This window comes from Microtus oregoni, unplaced genomic scaffold (assembly GCF_018167655.1).
Source record: "Microtus oregoni isolate MIOR12 unplaced genomic scaffold, Mior012 000000F_ref0000247, whole genome shotgun sequence".
Classification (NCBI taxonomy): Eukaryota; Metazoa; Chordata; class Mammalia; order Rodentia; family Cricetidae; genus Microtus; species Microtus oregoni.
In genome coordinates this window covers 91,278,270-91,294,855 of record NW_024543059.1, presented here as the reverse complement: position 1 = coordinate 91,294,855, position 16,586 = coordinate 91,278,270, and the positions used below count along the sequence as shown (strand labels likewise).

The 16,586-nt window shown below is 37.9% G+C and overlaps 1 protein-coding gene across 2 annotated transcripts in view; it reads left to right on the top strand.

The window, feature by feature from the left end:
• The window catches only part of Vav3 (vav guanine nucleotide exchange factor 3), a 314,833-nt gene that overhangs the window by 240,991 nt on the left and 57,256 nt on the right, over positions 1-16,586 (top strand). The window lies entirely within an intron of this gene.

Below are 16,586 nucleotides of genomic sequence, written 5' to 3'. Positions count from 1 at the left end.
ATATTTTTAACTGGGTAGTTTGTTTTCTTGATGTTCATTTTTTTTTTAAAAATGTCTGTTTCCAATATTAATCATCATTGGTGATATAGCTTGTAAAACCTTTTCTCCCATTCTGCAGACTACCTCCTCACTTGACAGTTTCCTTTGCTATACAGAAGTATTTTAGTTTCATGAGACCCCCTTATAGAGTACTATTCAGGAAGTCTTTATCTGTGTAGGGAGGGCTATGGTGAATAGGACTATGTCCTATTTTTTTCAGTGTACTTGTCATAGGTATATAAGAGGGCTACTAATTTTTGCATGTTAATTTCCCACCCTACTATTCTGCTGGAAGTATTTTTCAGATCTAAGAGACTTTGGTGGAGTCCTTAGAGTCTCTTGTGTAAAATTTCCATCTTTAAACAGGAATATTTTAAGTTTTTCTTTTCCTGTTTATATCCCTTTTATTACTTTCTCTTGTCATATTGCTGTAGCTAAGACTTCAAATACTATATTGAAAGCAGTGAAAAGAGTGGACACCCTTGTTATTTTCCTGGTATTAGTAGGTATGCTTTGCTCCGTGTATTAAAAAGTTGACTATGGGTTCATGGTATATAAACTTTACTACATTGAAGTTTATTCACTCTGTTCCTAACTTCTTCATTTAATATTTTATCATGAACTAATGTTGAATTTTTGTCAAAGGCTTTTACTGTATCTATTTAGGTGATCATGTGATTTATATATTTGATTTAATGAACTATATGCATTGATTAATATATGTTAATTCTATCTCTAGAATGAAGCCAACTCAGTCATGATGAGTCCTCTTTTTCTGTGGCCTTGAATTTTGGTTTGAAAGTTTTATACCTCTGTCTTGCTTTATATTGTTTCTTGTGTAATCTTTTTCTCTGTCAGACTCTAAACTTTGTGAGCAACAGCAGACCTATGCTGTTTGTCACCTTCTTCACATTCAAGGTACAAAAGAAAAAAAATTTATGGTCAGTTTTGAGAGAAATGAAACATAGGAAGGAAGGCATGCTTTAGTTAAAAGATGGACAAAAAGTACTAAAAGCTGAAGAACCAACAAAGACTTTGCCTCCATGGACTCGTCTACTTTACAGAGTCCCTGAGCGTTCTGCTCCTTTAGAGCATATGCATAACCACGTACAGAGTCCCTGAGCGTTCTGCTCCTTTAGAACGTATGCATAACCATGGTGGAGAGGACACTAGTGTGTATTTCTCCTTCTGTAAAGAGGTAACTGAATGCCTAAGGAACGAGGCACGTGAATGAGCTTCTTTTCTAGTTAACTTGTTTCGATGCCAAATCTTGAAATGACTTCCCAATCACTTGGGATAATTAAGATGAAAATAACAATTATATAACCCAGCACTGCAAAAAAGAACCTACCAAGTTTAATGCCTTGGAAGCAGTGTTCACTACAGGCACTGTTATTCAGGGAATAATAGCCACATGGGAGAGGTATGCCAAGGAGGAATTTCCCTTTTTAAGTGTCTCACAGTTCAACATGTTAGAACCCGAAACTGGAATAAGAGGGAACAAACAAGAGAGGACAGGGAGTGTGTTTGTGTGTGTGTGTGGGGGGGGGGGGTAAAGTAAACATAAATCATTATCTGTGGAAATAACTTTTAGATGCCAAATAATTCTAATGTTGGTTGTTGTGGGGGGTGTGCACCATACAGAGTGGCATTTGAAGAGTTCTCTGTGAAGACATGTAGGCATGAAATGAAGATGTTTGTCCTTTTAAATGCACTGCTGTTTCAGGGCACAAGGCCGTTGTCAATTAAAATTGTGAAGATAAAGAAAAGAAGGGTCAAGTTTAATCCTCATATGCTCCTTGTTATTTTTGGAGGCTCTTTACCTAATCAGTAGATTTTTCTAGAAAACTGGTTGCATGTTTGCACATATATATGAAAGGAAACCACAACAGAGCAGAGAGTAGGTAACTGTGGCCTTACATAGCAATTAGTACACAGTGGCACCTGGTGTTTTCTAAAACTCTAACTTCACATGCATCACTGTAGCTTCTAAGAGTATTATACCAATGTATAGTTATTATATAAAATATGTAGTGTTTTTTTCATGAAAAAAAATGTGCACACTGTCAATGCTCCTTAGTATTTTAAAGATGAAACCCAGTGAAAGCACTGAAGAGTATCGGGTACTTATTTATGTAAATGATCTTTTTAGTTGGCATTTATTTATTTACAAAAGTCAATTTCTTTGATGCGTTTATCTAATGTTCATTCTTATTTTGATAGTATGACTTGAAAACAACTATTCTATTGTTCTCTTGGTTGATGTGGGATGTCTTTTTGTATGTGTATTGCTTTTATTGGTTGGTAAATAAAGCTGTTTCAGCCAATGGCTTGGCAGAGTAAAGCCAGGCAAAAAAAAAAAAATCCAAACAGAGATTATAGAGAGAGAGTAGGTGGAGTCAAGGAGATGCCATATAGCTGCCAAGGGAGGCAGATGTCATGTAGTCACCCAAGGAGCAAGAGTTAACAAACTGTGAGCCTCGTAGTAAAATGTAAAATAATAGAAATGGGTTAATTTAAAATGTAAAAACTAGCTAAGAATACACATGAGCCATTGGCTAAACAGTGTTGTAGTTAATATAGTTTCTATAAGATTATTTAGGTCTGGGTGGCCGGGATACGAATGAGCAGCCTTCGTTTACGAAATGGTGCCCAATGTGGCACATGATTCATATAAGACCTAAAAAAAATCTTTAAAAAAAAGAGGGCTTCTAGACCCACAAAAAAATGGGAGCCAAGCACAACTTCTTGGTAGACACATTTCTTTTTCTTTTCCTTTTTTCCCCCAAATATGCTCTGTTTTCTGGCTGCAAGCAGAAACATAACTCCTTTAAAAATCAGCTTTCTGGTTCATACTGGCAGCACGAACAGCTCTGGTTCTTTCTAGAGGTCTTGCTATAGAGCACTTAGGGTCTGTGAGAAGCATGTTACAAATCGCTTAATGGCAACATAGACCTGTTGCATCTCTCCAGCTTGGGTGGTGAGCATGGCTTTCAGAGGTGGTAAACATGCCTCTACCATGTTGGATGGGGTGGAGCCAACAAGCAGGGTTGCAGAGTTAGTCTTAACCATACCTGCTTAACATTTTAATTAAAAGCACTCCTGGTCAAAAAATAATTACAAATACACAATAAAGACAAAATCAGACAAAAATAAAACTCTAAATGCATCACTTAAAACACATTTAAAGTGTGTTTTAAAAATGTATGTAGGCTTGGGAGAGAGAAGAAAAAGAATATAGACAGTTATAGAAAGGAGTAAATAATTTTTAAAAATAAAACAGTCTTTAAAGAGACAGTAAAAGTAATATAAAAGAGTATAGACAATAATAGATTAAAGGAGTAAAGATAATATAATAAATATTAAAAAAGTAATAGAGTAAAAACTAAGCCATATAAAAATGGAATATACACAGAGTATGAGTATTAATGTGTTTTCTTTGGATTTTTGATTGTTAATGAACTAACTACAGAGAGATATTTGATTGTGGGAACTGCTAAGCTAAACCAATGTAATGGTATCTTGACCTCAAAATTTGAGTCTAAGAATATGATTCTTTGAAAAAGAGGTTCCGCTTTTGTTTCCACAGAAGATAAAAACCTGTGGATTTCTTTGAGGCTAATGTGATTTGGTGAAACAAGATTCCCCTGAACGGTCTCCATGAGCCCTAAAAATGCTTTGCTCAATAGAAAGCAGGAAACAGTTTGGAGAAAACATTGCTCAAATTTCCAAAAATGATTCTTATATAGAAATAAATACTTTATAATGGTATGGAGTTTGGTTTATTGCTGCAAATTTAAGGTCAATTTTGTTATATGTGTATTTCTACTCTTATTTAAGGTAGTATGTTCATGCAGCCCATTTAAAAATATAATTAAAAATTACATATTAATAGTCACTTAAAATAGTTAAACTTGTAGTCATGTTAGTTAGGTTTTCTAAATATTTAAAGATATATTTCAGTTAGATAATCTTCAACATTTCAAAGACCTACAAAATATAGAATTAAAATATTTTGAAAACTTAAACTTTTCTCTACAGTGAGACATATCTGCTTCTGGCAGTACCAATTGCTTCAGAGAGATTGATGGACATTGAGGAAACTCGTTATGGAATTTGCCTTCAATTGACAAGGCTAGGTATTTGGGCAGGAAACTACTTCTTGCCTGGACTGCTTGATGGTATGCTGTATAAAATGGCCATCCAGGACATTCTTCGGGATACAAAATAGTGACTGACAAACTGCCAATATAGGCAACACAGCCTTTCAAATTTCCTGCTTCACTGAAAAGTCTGCTAGATATTATGGGCCTATATCCTGAAGATAGATATCCCATTGTTACAAAAGAACTTTGGGTGATTATCCAGGCAGCAAGATGTCTCTGTCAATTCTAGAGCTTTGGAAGTTGTTTACAATGCACTTTCTGTTTACTTAGGTAATATTATATCCTTCTGGGGTCTTTAAAGAGTTAAAGACAGATAGTTATAATTATAGTTTTCCTTAGTCATAATAAAAGATAAATTAGATATAAAACTTTAGACTCACAAAGATAAAATAGATGATAATATATTTTCTTTAATTTTGCCAGATACAAATAGACTAAATATTGTAACTGAATTCTTGCTTGATACCTGTTTTGTTATATTTAATTTAACCATGTTAAAGTCAAAACCTTTGTTTTTAATTAGACAGAAAGGGAGAGATGGTGTGGGATGTCCTTCTGTATATGTGTTGCTCTTATTGGTTAATGAATAAAGCTGTTTTGACCAATGGCTTGGCAGAGTAAATCCAGGTGAAAAATTTGAGCAGAGATATAGAGAAAGAGTAGGCAGAGTCAAGGAGATGCCATGTTGCTGCCAAATGAGGCAGATAGCATGTAGCCACCCAACAAACAAGAGGTAACAAACCATGAGCCTTGTGATAAAATATAAAATAATAAAAATGGGTGAATTTAAAATGTAAAAACTAGCTAAGAATACCTGTGAGCAGTTGGTTAGATAGTGTTGTAATATAATATATATGTGATTATTTGGATCTGGGCAGCCAGGAAACAAATAAGCATTCTCAGTTTACCCTTGGTATTTTTTATAGTTGTACATTTTTATGTGTATACAATGGTACACTTATGAAGCTCTTTATTTGAAAGGGTGTGTGCTTTTTAAGAATTAAAACTGATATTGAAGAATTATGCCCAATAAGGGAACTGAGGCAAAATGACATTTAGACATACTCACATTCTCATGCAAGTCCCAAATGCCTAAGTCAAAGTTAAGACCCACGGGGCAGCTTTCTGGTTATGTTTCACCTGTGGGCTCCCCTAACAGCAGTTAACTTGCCATCTCTCTTGGGAAGTTCCACTGATAAAGTGCTTGGATGAACATTTTTGACCACACCTGTGAAGTGCTAACAAGTATCACTGAATAACAAATATGGAAGTGCTATTTTAATTTTCGGCTCTGTTTCATGTTTATGATTAATAGCGTTTTCATCGTGAGCTGTGTTCTATGAATCCCAGAAACTTGTCACTGTCTGCAAGAATCATGAGCTTTGTTTTATCTTGTGTACCTATGTGCTCCAGGATATATAAACTACTGTTGGATATATAAGATTATAAACTCTGAATGTCAGGAAGGATGAAGACCTCGTGCGTAACAGTTCTTTCTGAGCACCCCTCGTCCACAGTGCTCATAACCTGAAGTAGCCAAAAAGGGAAAAGCAAAGAGAATGTGGGTTGTGAAATATGAAATTTTGCTTAAAAACATACAGAGTCTCATTTGGGGGCCATGACTTTAAGGATGTGGAATTTGCTTATAAATGTCACTTTGATACTTGTGTTGACCTAACCTTTGTTAGATGGCTTTGTTTCATAAGATGAAATCTTACTTTAATTACTGAGGCAAAGAAGTTATTGTCTTGCTTGCATCATGAGTTGTAGGCTGTGCTGAGGTTGGAGGTGAGGGAGGAGCAGCTTTTATTCATTTTCTTCTCTCCGAGGACATTTCCTGGGAAGCTTATTACAGGACAGTCACAAGTGGCCAAAGGTGTAGTGGAGGAAAGGACATTGCTGTCAGCACAGGGAACTAGAGGCACTATTTCACAGAAACTCACGTTCATTAACAGTTGAGCATTTTCCGCTGTCATCGTTGCCTCTTGCACATCAAATGTAGATAAAAATAAAATGGTGGCGATTTAAATAAAGTGAGTTGCAGCAACAATATTTTAGCACATAGCAAGTCGCGTTTGTTAATTTTATTCATTGAAGATACTATTTATACTATGTGTTTCCTGTAGCGTTCATGGTAAATAAAGGCTGCATAGCTCCCCTTTAAAAGCAATTTAAAATGCTTTGAAGTGTAGTCCTTCATCAAAGAGTCTTTAATAAAATTCAAAAATATATTTTAAGCATACTAAAAAGATATAGCATAATACATTCATATGTGCTTTGCAATAAAAACATTTAACATAACATTTTGACTTATTAGATCCCATTTCCATAGTTACAAGTTCCTTTTATTTCTTTTTTTTAGCTGTGTCGTAGGTCTAGCCATGCAGCCTTGTCATTTCCCAGGGTTGTTTTATTCCATTCATAAAACTCATTTTCTCATTCTCCTCTTAGAGACATTCTATCCTTTGATCCCAGCCAGCTTTCTGCTCGCTAGTTCTTTCTGTGTGTTCCTTACCCAATTAGGAGAGTTTCTGTGGCCCAATATTCAGCCAGTCTTTATCAACATCTGAATCAACCCTCTCCACATCTGTCATGGGACTGTGGAGTCCTGAGGAAGCTAGTCCTACACTCAGAGATCGTCCTAAGTGTGATTCCAGTGAAGTATTCTTCCTTGCGTCTGGCTACTGTCTGCTCACACGTGAGTTCCAGTGTAGAGTCTGCTACCCTCAACAGTTGTGACCTTCTTGGTGTCAGTATCTCTGCTCAAGGTTTCCTGGCCACTGGGCTGTCCTCTCCTAGAACATTTCTCTCTGTCTTCTTCTAATTACAAACTCTAAGTGGACGGGCCTTTTGGTGATAAGCCAAGGAACAAACAAACCTCAAGATGGATGCGTTTTAAACATACATAGACTCCAAAACACTGTGGGTTGAGGGAAGTCCTTACCAGCTCTTCAAGCTCTTTTCAGACTTACTGCCGCAGTCTTGTACAAAGCCATCGATTTTGTGTCATTAAAATCTGACAGAAACAGAGATGTATAATCTATAAGGCTCTGTCTATTCAGGAGATAGAAAAAGAAATAGAAGCAACAGAGAAGTCAGCAAAGGGCCTGCTCTATCTGGTATACGTGATGAAATCACCAGACCATATAAGTGGCTTATGAGTTCATCTTCTTGATGCAATATCTCCTGACATTTCTTTGAATTTGAGAAGTAATACAGTTCTTCAGGTTTTCATCTGAGCACCCTAGATTTCTCTCCTGGAATCTGTTTTACCTATTCTGTAAGTTGTTTAATTATCAGTGGTAATAAAACAGCAGCACACTGCCATAATTTTTATTTTTAGTGGCAGTTTTAAGAACAATTGTCATCAATTCTTAATCCTCGGAGGTGATAAGAAAGGAGGTATTAAAATGCCTGTTTGAAAATTCGCATTAGATCCCTGCAAGGTCATGTTTTCTCCCTAAGATCACCATGCATTGTTAGTATATTTTCATTAATGATCCAGGTAGGGGTTAGCAAAACAAAGTTGAATGAATTGCAGAAGTAGTTTTTGTAATTTCTTAATATACAAAAAGTTATAGAAAGTAATACATTTTAACAGAAGAAAATATAGGCTTTTAACCACCACTAATTATGTTCACAACTTAAAAGGGAAAACATGATTTTTTTTCTTGCAAAACCTAAAATAATACTATGCCTACTTTTTTCCAAAAGGGATACATCTCCCAAAATAGGTAGGAATGAGGCAGTAAATAAATGTTGTTGAATGGGTTGGGCAGAGTTGTGAGTAATTTTCCATGAAGCCACTATTTAAGGATGCATAGGAAATACTTGGTTCTAAACAGAATAATTACCCACTGTCTCACACATGAGCTTGATAAGACCTTTGTGCTCTAGCATCGTGTTTAATACTGATTTCAAGTATGTTGACATTATAAATAACTGCCTTCTTTGTATTTAAATCACACCCCCACTAGACAATCCCTGTATTCTACACTGTGTATGCCATACATAGGCGGTGGGATGAAAAATGAAAGACTGGCTAAGAACACTTTTGTTCATTTCCTTGAGAGAGTCTGTCTTCACTGAAGAAGCAGTGAAATCACCAGACTATAGAGCAAGTGAGGAAAAGGTCACTGCTAGTAGGGTCATCAATTTTTTATGGTGAACAACGTTAGTGGGAAATGAGTAGTTCAGCTATAGAATGATGGGCTGCGTTAGAAGGTGTTTTATATTCAGGTGCTTTTGTAATCTGCAATTGCATGTGAACTTTGTGTCAACAGTCCCTGCTGTTTTAATTGAGAAATGAAACAAAACCTAAAGTTCTAGGTCAGGATGTCTTTTCTATGCAAGGCCACGGTGCTTTTCAAATGTGGAAGGATTACCAGGATAAAAAAGTGTTTACCACAATTAGAGTATTAGAATCTGTGGTGTTCTGTTTATCAAGCAATGAGGTCACAGACAGCATTTTTATCCTTTTCTTTCTGTGAGTTTAGAGAACTAATTTGTTATTTAAAAGCATTTATCTAACCTCATCCCTAACATACACTGAGAGTGATGATAATGATACGGTGGTAAATGACATGCATTAGCCACCCCAAGGAACTCACATTCGTTTGCATCAATTCACATCTTCAGAATTCAGTTCTTCTCATCTCCTTTAGAAGTTGCCCCTCCCTACTGAGGTGCGTGCACACACACACACACACACACACACACACACACACGCATGCACATGCGCTCATGTGTACACGTACACAAATGCGCGTATTCATTTTCAAAGTTGTTTTTATTCTTTGAGAATGTCATAAATACAAAATATTTTGATTATATACATCCCCTATCCCTCCTGTACCTACAACCCCAGATCCAGATTCACGCCTCCCCCACCTTCCCACCCACTCTCCATTCTGAACCCTCTGTTAGTCTTGCTTTTACAACCATAGACATTTTGTAGATGAATCATGATTTCTTGGCACAATTTATTATTTCAACATATTTTTCTTTGTAGTTCACAGTTTACATTTTAATCATTGTTACTTTTGTGTTTTATTGTGCCCTTAAAATGCAGCTACCATTTCGTTAGTGTTTTTCAGATGACTAAAAAGAAGTATGTGTCTCACCATGGGGGTAGCTTATTATGATTCATTTGAACAGGCTGAAGTAGTAATATAATGTTGATATTTAAGGAAAATTAAATTGTTTATGTAAAATAAGATGAGAAGTTAAACATTTAGTGAGAGCATTCATCCAACCATTTCACAGTTAAGGAAGGAAAGAGGATGATGAGGAAAAGCAGTGATTTTAATTGCTAGGGGAAGGAAAAATAATTGGGTTTTCGAAGGACAAAGAAATAGCAATATCATTTCTAAAATCGGTATTCTATTTAAATTAAAATTTTTATTTTTAATTATTTCTTTTCTTTTTAAAAACTAGACATTTTTTCTTCCCTTCCCATATACCCCTCTTTGCTCTCTTTCAAATATACAGCCTCTTTGTTCCATTAATTATTGTTACACACACGCATATACACACATGGTCAGTCATATTTATAGCTGTATTCCCATTGCCTATGCCAATCTCTTCAAGTGAGTGACTTGAAAAGTTGTTGAGAAAATGCATGGACCCATAAAACAAAGGGGGAAAGGAGGGTGTGGAACACCTTTAGTCAATTTTGCTGTAGCTCTGTTGTTTTGTCCTTTAGGTATCTCTTATGAATGGACTGTTGCAGCTTCATTTTAATTGCAGGAAAGAAACATACTCATTTGCTTTGGGAAAGACCAGGGTTTATTTTTGGAGAGAGAGAGAAAACAACCTACTAAGACATCTAGGAAGCCACTCAGGATTTCTCTGCTTTCTATGAAGGACAGCGCAGGAGGCTTTGAAAAGATCTTTTCAGAAAATAGTGATCCAAGTGTCTTTTCTTCTTTGAAGTCAGTAATCACTGTTCCCTGCTGGCTTCTCTATCCAGCATGCTTACATGGATGTTAGAATAAATTTGATCAACAGGCCCATCATTCCTCGATAAGAAGTACCCACTGGGCAGTTCCTCTGTTTCCTCTAAGCAACTGGTATCTCACATGCTTCTTCTAATAACCTTTGGCTTGATTGCCAAGTTTGGGACACTTAGATGTGGCCGGAAGTACATAATGACGTAGCTTAAATGATAATAATTTTAGTCAGATAGAGCTGAATGCCCACAAACCCACAGACCTACAGACACACAGACACACAGACAAGCTGCATGTAGCTTCTCCAGGGCCGAGTTTCGTAGATTGTTTTTCCTAGTTACTTAGTAATTAAGATTTTTAAATTTTTTCATTTAAGCTTTTTGAAACTTTGTCATTAGAATACACTAGTAGGAGTTGCCACTTTCTGCCTAGCATTCGAGGCGATCTTTCTGCGTTTCAATCTTGTACCACTTGAAGGAGAGTTCTCTCTCTCTTTGCCCCATGTCTAAGGGGTCAGGGCGTGCTGAACCGAGCATGCTCAGTGGTGGGAGCTGTGGCTCAGACACAGTCTCATGTTCTGTGGGGTGTTTTAAAGGTGGCGGACCGAGGCAAGTGGAACTGAAACAAGAGCAATGCTGAACCTAGCTTAGTCGCTGCTTCGAACCATGCACTTATCCTTTGTTTCTTGGTTTTATACTGTGAAAAATACGGTGCTTAGGCTAGGCGATGGTCCTGTTATTTGAAGTCATGCAATAGTGTTCTTTTTGATCATTAAAGGCCCAGTGAGATAGCTTAGAGCTCTGCTCAAATGGTAGCCCTCACCCACCTAGGAATGAACATCCACTAGGCATCTCCAGCATGTCCTCCCAGACCTTTGGTCTGACATCAAGATTTTATAAATCATTAGTTTTGTTTTCTTTTGTTTTTGTCACTAAGATGCATACCTGCAGTGTTAAAGTAGTCCACAGGAATTTATATTTTTTGAAACTCAGTTGGCTATAATGTCTTTTTTAATCCATTAAAAATAAGTTTAAAAGGGTGTTAGTATATCTTTTACTACTAATCCTTAGCTCACTAATACTTCAGTAGGCAATACCAGAGGGTGACTAATCTGTTTATGAAGTTGAAGGAAGGCTTCTATGCCTAATCCTTGTTTGTATATGAGCAATGACTGTTCCCTTCATTTGACTCATTATAGTTTATAAAAGGAGGCTTCTCTAAGATGATTTTTTTTAAAAAAAATCATTGATGGGAAGTGTTCCCTCTCTGAACAATTAGTTCTTTAGAGCAAGTTTTTTTTTTTCATCAAATTATCTGCTTATGTCAGAGCAGATGGTTTCCATCGTGAAGCTCCTTTTGCATCTCAAGGAAGACTACAAATGCAGGAAGGAGCAGAGCTCTCTTGGAAAGAACCCTGGAAGGTGTGGAACACAGGGGAAGCCTGGCATCCCCCACCCAGTCTAGTCCTAGAGAGCCTGATGCAAAGATTGTTTCAGGGGGTCCCAGATGTCACTGAGTTGATAATGAACTTTGTGTGGATGTTTCTTCTCTCTCTCTCTCTCTCTCTCTCTCTCTCTCTCTCTCTCTCTCTGATTCTCTGTCTCTCTGTCTCTCTCTATGTCTCTCTCTCTCTCTCTGTTGTTTGTATGTGTGTTGTTTGTGCATGTGGAGGGTGAGTGGTTGGAGGCCAAAAGAGGAGGATAACAAGTGATCTCCACTTCACCAGTCTTCTGGATTCTCTTGAGAGAGAATCTCTCACTAACCCTGGGTATCTAACAACTCCCAGTGATCCCCCTGTCTACCCCCAACTCCCTGGGCTGTTGTTACAGGTTCACGGCCCTGCCCAGTGTTTTCACATGGATGCTTGGGATCCAAATACAGATCCTCATGTGCACTGCGAACTTTCTTCTCCACTGGACAGTTTCCAGCGCCCTGTGTGTTGCTTAAGGAGACTTGTTGGAGTGCTGTCATCACTAATTACGGCACTGTGGTTGTCTCAAAAGCAAGTTTCCTCACAGTGAATGCTGGTCATGGGCTTCAGACGTGTATCTGCAAGAGGAGATTTCAAAGCCCGCCCAAAATTTGGAAGCCCCAGCCAAGACTAATAGTAAATGATAAAACACATTTCTTAGGATCCTACCCAAGACTTAACTAAACTAAAATTTTTTTTTCTAAAAATCCTGTGGATAGTAATTTTAAAATTCTTTAGATATCCCCCTGTAAGGGAATCCATGACCTAGTGTACAGTTGTTTCTGTATTCTGCCGCCTGTGTGTTCTGAAGGCGACCCACAGGCTGGTGAAGGCAGGAATCTTGTTCTTGTTCTGTGTGCCGCACTGCGGAGTACTCACGACACTACAAGAGTGAGTGAATTAGTTATGCCTGTGATCAGCTTCTTAGGATAAACCAAGCACATCCTCTGGCATCTTGTAGGACTAATTATATTTTAATGTGGCTGTGTTTAGATTTTAAATCAAGACCCAGGGGTGAAAGGCTAGCTCGTTACTGACAGCCTGTTTGTTCACTAGGCATCCTCCCTCTCTAAGTTATCAGCCTGTGGTGGCCCATTGCGTCCGGGCAGGGACCTCAGCGTGGTGACTAGATATTAGTCTGTATTAGAGCCACCGCTTCTCCCTGTTTAGAGGACGCAGGGCAGACTGATACTGTTGCTTTCACTGATGTTTATGAGTTTGAGTGAAAATCGCCAGTGAAATAGTTTTTAATCTGACAAGTTTCTACTATTCTCCTGAGAATTAACATGTTAAAAAGTGTTTAGAGGTCTTAGTGTGTGTCATTCCTAACGGTACTGAAATCAGTTTTGGAAAGTTTCAGGTTCTCCTTTAAAAGCACATGCATTTTGTTGTTGTCGATGTTATGTTTGTAACTTTAGTGTTGTATGTCCTTACACGTGTTCTGTTTAAGCAGAACTTTATGGATGTCACAGGAGTTTGGTCATTGTAATGATGCCATTTCTTTAATGTGCTGGATTCATAAGGAAGGGTTGGGATCTTTTCTTTGAGCATAAACTAAAGCACAATTACCAGTGTGTTCACACTTAAAGAGAAAAATTTGCCACGGGTTAAATATTTAAGGTATTACATATTTGTTATGTAATAATTTGTTGTAGGGAGCGAAGCAAGCCAAAATAAACATTCGGTGGGGATTCTAACTTTGGCTAAGCTATTTCACAATATTCCCTTAGATAGAGATAATTCTATAACATTCGGGGAAGTTCCAAGATGGCCCAAATGCAGTTATTAAAATAGCACGTGGTTAGTTTGCTGTTCGAGCCCGAGGGCAGTCGCAGAATGAAATCTCAGTCCTTGATGAGCAGCCCTGGGCTTGCACGAGCATTTCCATTTTTAATAATAGTCCTAGAATAGACAGAGAGCAGGTAGCTCTGAATCCCAGGGAAGGAGCTTTGCTGAGTGAGCTGTTGATTTAAATATAGTGCAATGTATGGTTCTGGTCATCTTCAAAGAGAAGCATCAACTCTTTGTTTCTGATTATTAGCAATGAGGAAAATTCTGTTTCTGTTTCGACGGTTCATGTTCTGTTTGTTTTTGTTTTGTCTTTGTATTTCAGCAGCTCCTGATGTGTAGTCCGCCAAAGGAAAATATAATTTTTATTTTATTTTAGAACGTGGGGATTTTCTTGAACAGTTTTTGAAAGGCTGATCTATAAAACAGGGATTTGCTCTCTTCGGAGTAATCCAGATGGAGGGAGGCAGGTCAATGGAGACAGGCCACACTGGGAGAGAATCTTTTAGTAAGACAAATGATAAACTGCATGCCGCACAGTGACTGAGTTGCCATGGAGATGAGTAGGGCTTGTTCTGTCCTGGTCAGTTTTGAAAAGAGTTTAGAACCTGTCTGGCAGGCTCTAGGTAGGAGAGAAGGACCTCCTACTAAATCAACAGCAAATGCCTATTCCCAGGGCAAACATCTGTAAATGTAACTCACTCTCCCTTCTTGATCTCATTTATGGAGTGTGATGCCTGCTGTGGTAGTCGGTGGTGCTAAGTATCAAACTGATCGCGGAGTGCTGATGGGAAGATTTAACCTATTCCTCCTTTTCTTTCTAGTAAGATTTTCATTTCAATTACTGTGATTATGTTCGTGGCAATGTTGCTGGGCCTTCTTTTTTTCTTTTTTTTGGGGGGGGATGGGTCTTTTGGGAAGTACCCATTCTTCCCACCAGTGTTGAATGCCTGCAAAGGCAATGTGAGCATTTTCATCTCATCAATTGGTCCTCGTTTCATTCTTTATCCTTTGATCGCTGCATTTCCGTGGCTCTAACAATACACAGTGGTCAAATGGGAAGTATTAATCCACTAGAAACAAATACCACAGATTATTCTGGAAAGGACAAAATATATAAATTCTATTCTATCATAAGGTTACAATTAATTCCCAAGGATAAAGCATGTCGGTTGAAGGACCCTGCACTTGCCAGTTGGTTTGTAACTAAATCGAGACTTGTTACAACGTACTTTTGAATATGACATGGCTGAACCTTCATCTGGCCAACTGAACACATTTTTATTTTAGGAACAGGCTGAGCAACTTGTCTCTGTTAGTGTGCAATTAGATCAGCTGCCCTTAGGAAGGTAATAGCTAAAAAGATAGGAGCTGGTATAAAGGAGGAACAAATATCACCATGCTTTCCTCATAACCACTTTGCAACATAGAGCATTTTTCTTCGTCTGTCCATGTTTATCTATGTATTCTTTTCCATTTTTGGTGTTATTGTTTTATGTGTATTATGGCAGTCCAATCTATATAAATAGACTCGAGGCAGCATCACTCTGGACCTGACTTCTCATAGCCTTGTATCCTAACTGGAGTTTTTTATATTATAATCTCTAACATATGCTTAAGTAGTGAACTTCCATCAAAGTTAATGTTTTTCTCTAAATATCTATAAGTATGTATTTATTTTTCATCATTTCTTTTTGAGAATGTCTATCTTGGGCCTGTTGACAATCAGAGAACTCTCATTATCATCAGGTGTCACGTAGACAGCTGCAGTGAAGGTCACAGCTCTCCAATGGCCTTGCTATTCAAGGTCAGATGAGTTATTTCAGGCTTAAAAACTAGTCTTTCTTGCCTTTAGCATATTTTTAAGTGGTAGAAAATCAAAACTGCACAGGGAATTTACCAAACTGGATATTTTCAAAGCATTGACGATTCAAAATTAAAACAGACGAAGTACAAATCAGAGCCTAAAGGTAGGAAGACCCATTATGCAGCCCAGACTGCGGAGTAAGAATTCTACGTTCTCCTAAATCCTTTTTCGCAGCCTGCATTTTTTCACATTGGATTTGTGTATGGGAGGTGCCATAGTAGCAATCTAATAGACTATAGAATAAGCTCTCTCTGTACTCCAGGCATTTAGCGTGTGGAAAGGAAGTCCAACGAGTGTTCTGCCCTGGAGAACTCACTTGGGGTGCTGCTTGGGAAAAGATAATAAAGCCTGTTGTTTGTATTAGGGTGCTACCCTTATAATATCCGGAAGGGAAGCTAGCCATAGAAAATTAAAGTAGAATTAAAGTCACCATCCCTCCAGGGGTTCTGTGGCCCTGAAGCAAAGGGGAGATGTAGCAACTTATATTGTAACTTTAAAGCTATAGCAACTGAGCTGTAGTGGAGGGCAAGCGGATTTCAGGCTCTACCTTCCCGACTGGAACGACAAGAATGCATTGAGTAACACTTTTGTTCTGCTTCATTTATCACAATTCGCCTGTTCTTGATGGGGAGTAGATAATAATTGAGAAGGGTTTTGAGATCTCTATAAACTCTTTGCTGGAACATTCCATGTAGCCTTTTAGAAGTATCTGGGATACCCAGAACCAAACGACAGTCACTGGTCCTCCATATACTGAGTACAGTGCTTCTACCGTGTCACCCCAGTCATGAGAATAATCACTCCTTAAGTATAATAATTAAGAGTTCATGCCCCCAAATGGTTCGAGGTGGTGATGTTTATGAATGATTTCTCTATTAGAAGGGGCAGCAGCATCTATAAATGAAAAGTGACTGTGAGGTTGTACATTTGTGGGCAACATTGGGTGCAATTAGCCCCCTGTATAATTGAAGCTGCCTGCTCTCTGAAATGAAATATTGAACCAAGGCCCTCATTGCCCATGGAAGGAAATGCAAGACAGGGATGGATCTGTGTTTTTAATATCGCTGATGCTATTGGCTTAGACATGTTCCATTTGTTGGCTCTGCTTTGCAAGCCTAAATTTGAGCCCAGAGAGTTTTTCCATATAAATGTCTCAAGAATTGCAGGCACACATCCATCACCTTTTTTTTTCTTTTGAATTACAGAGATAACCTTAAGATAGGAGCCTTCTACTGGGCAGTGCGATACATACATAGTAAGGGTGAGCCTCCTTAGTGATGAAATCAGCCAGTGCCCAAGAGAAA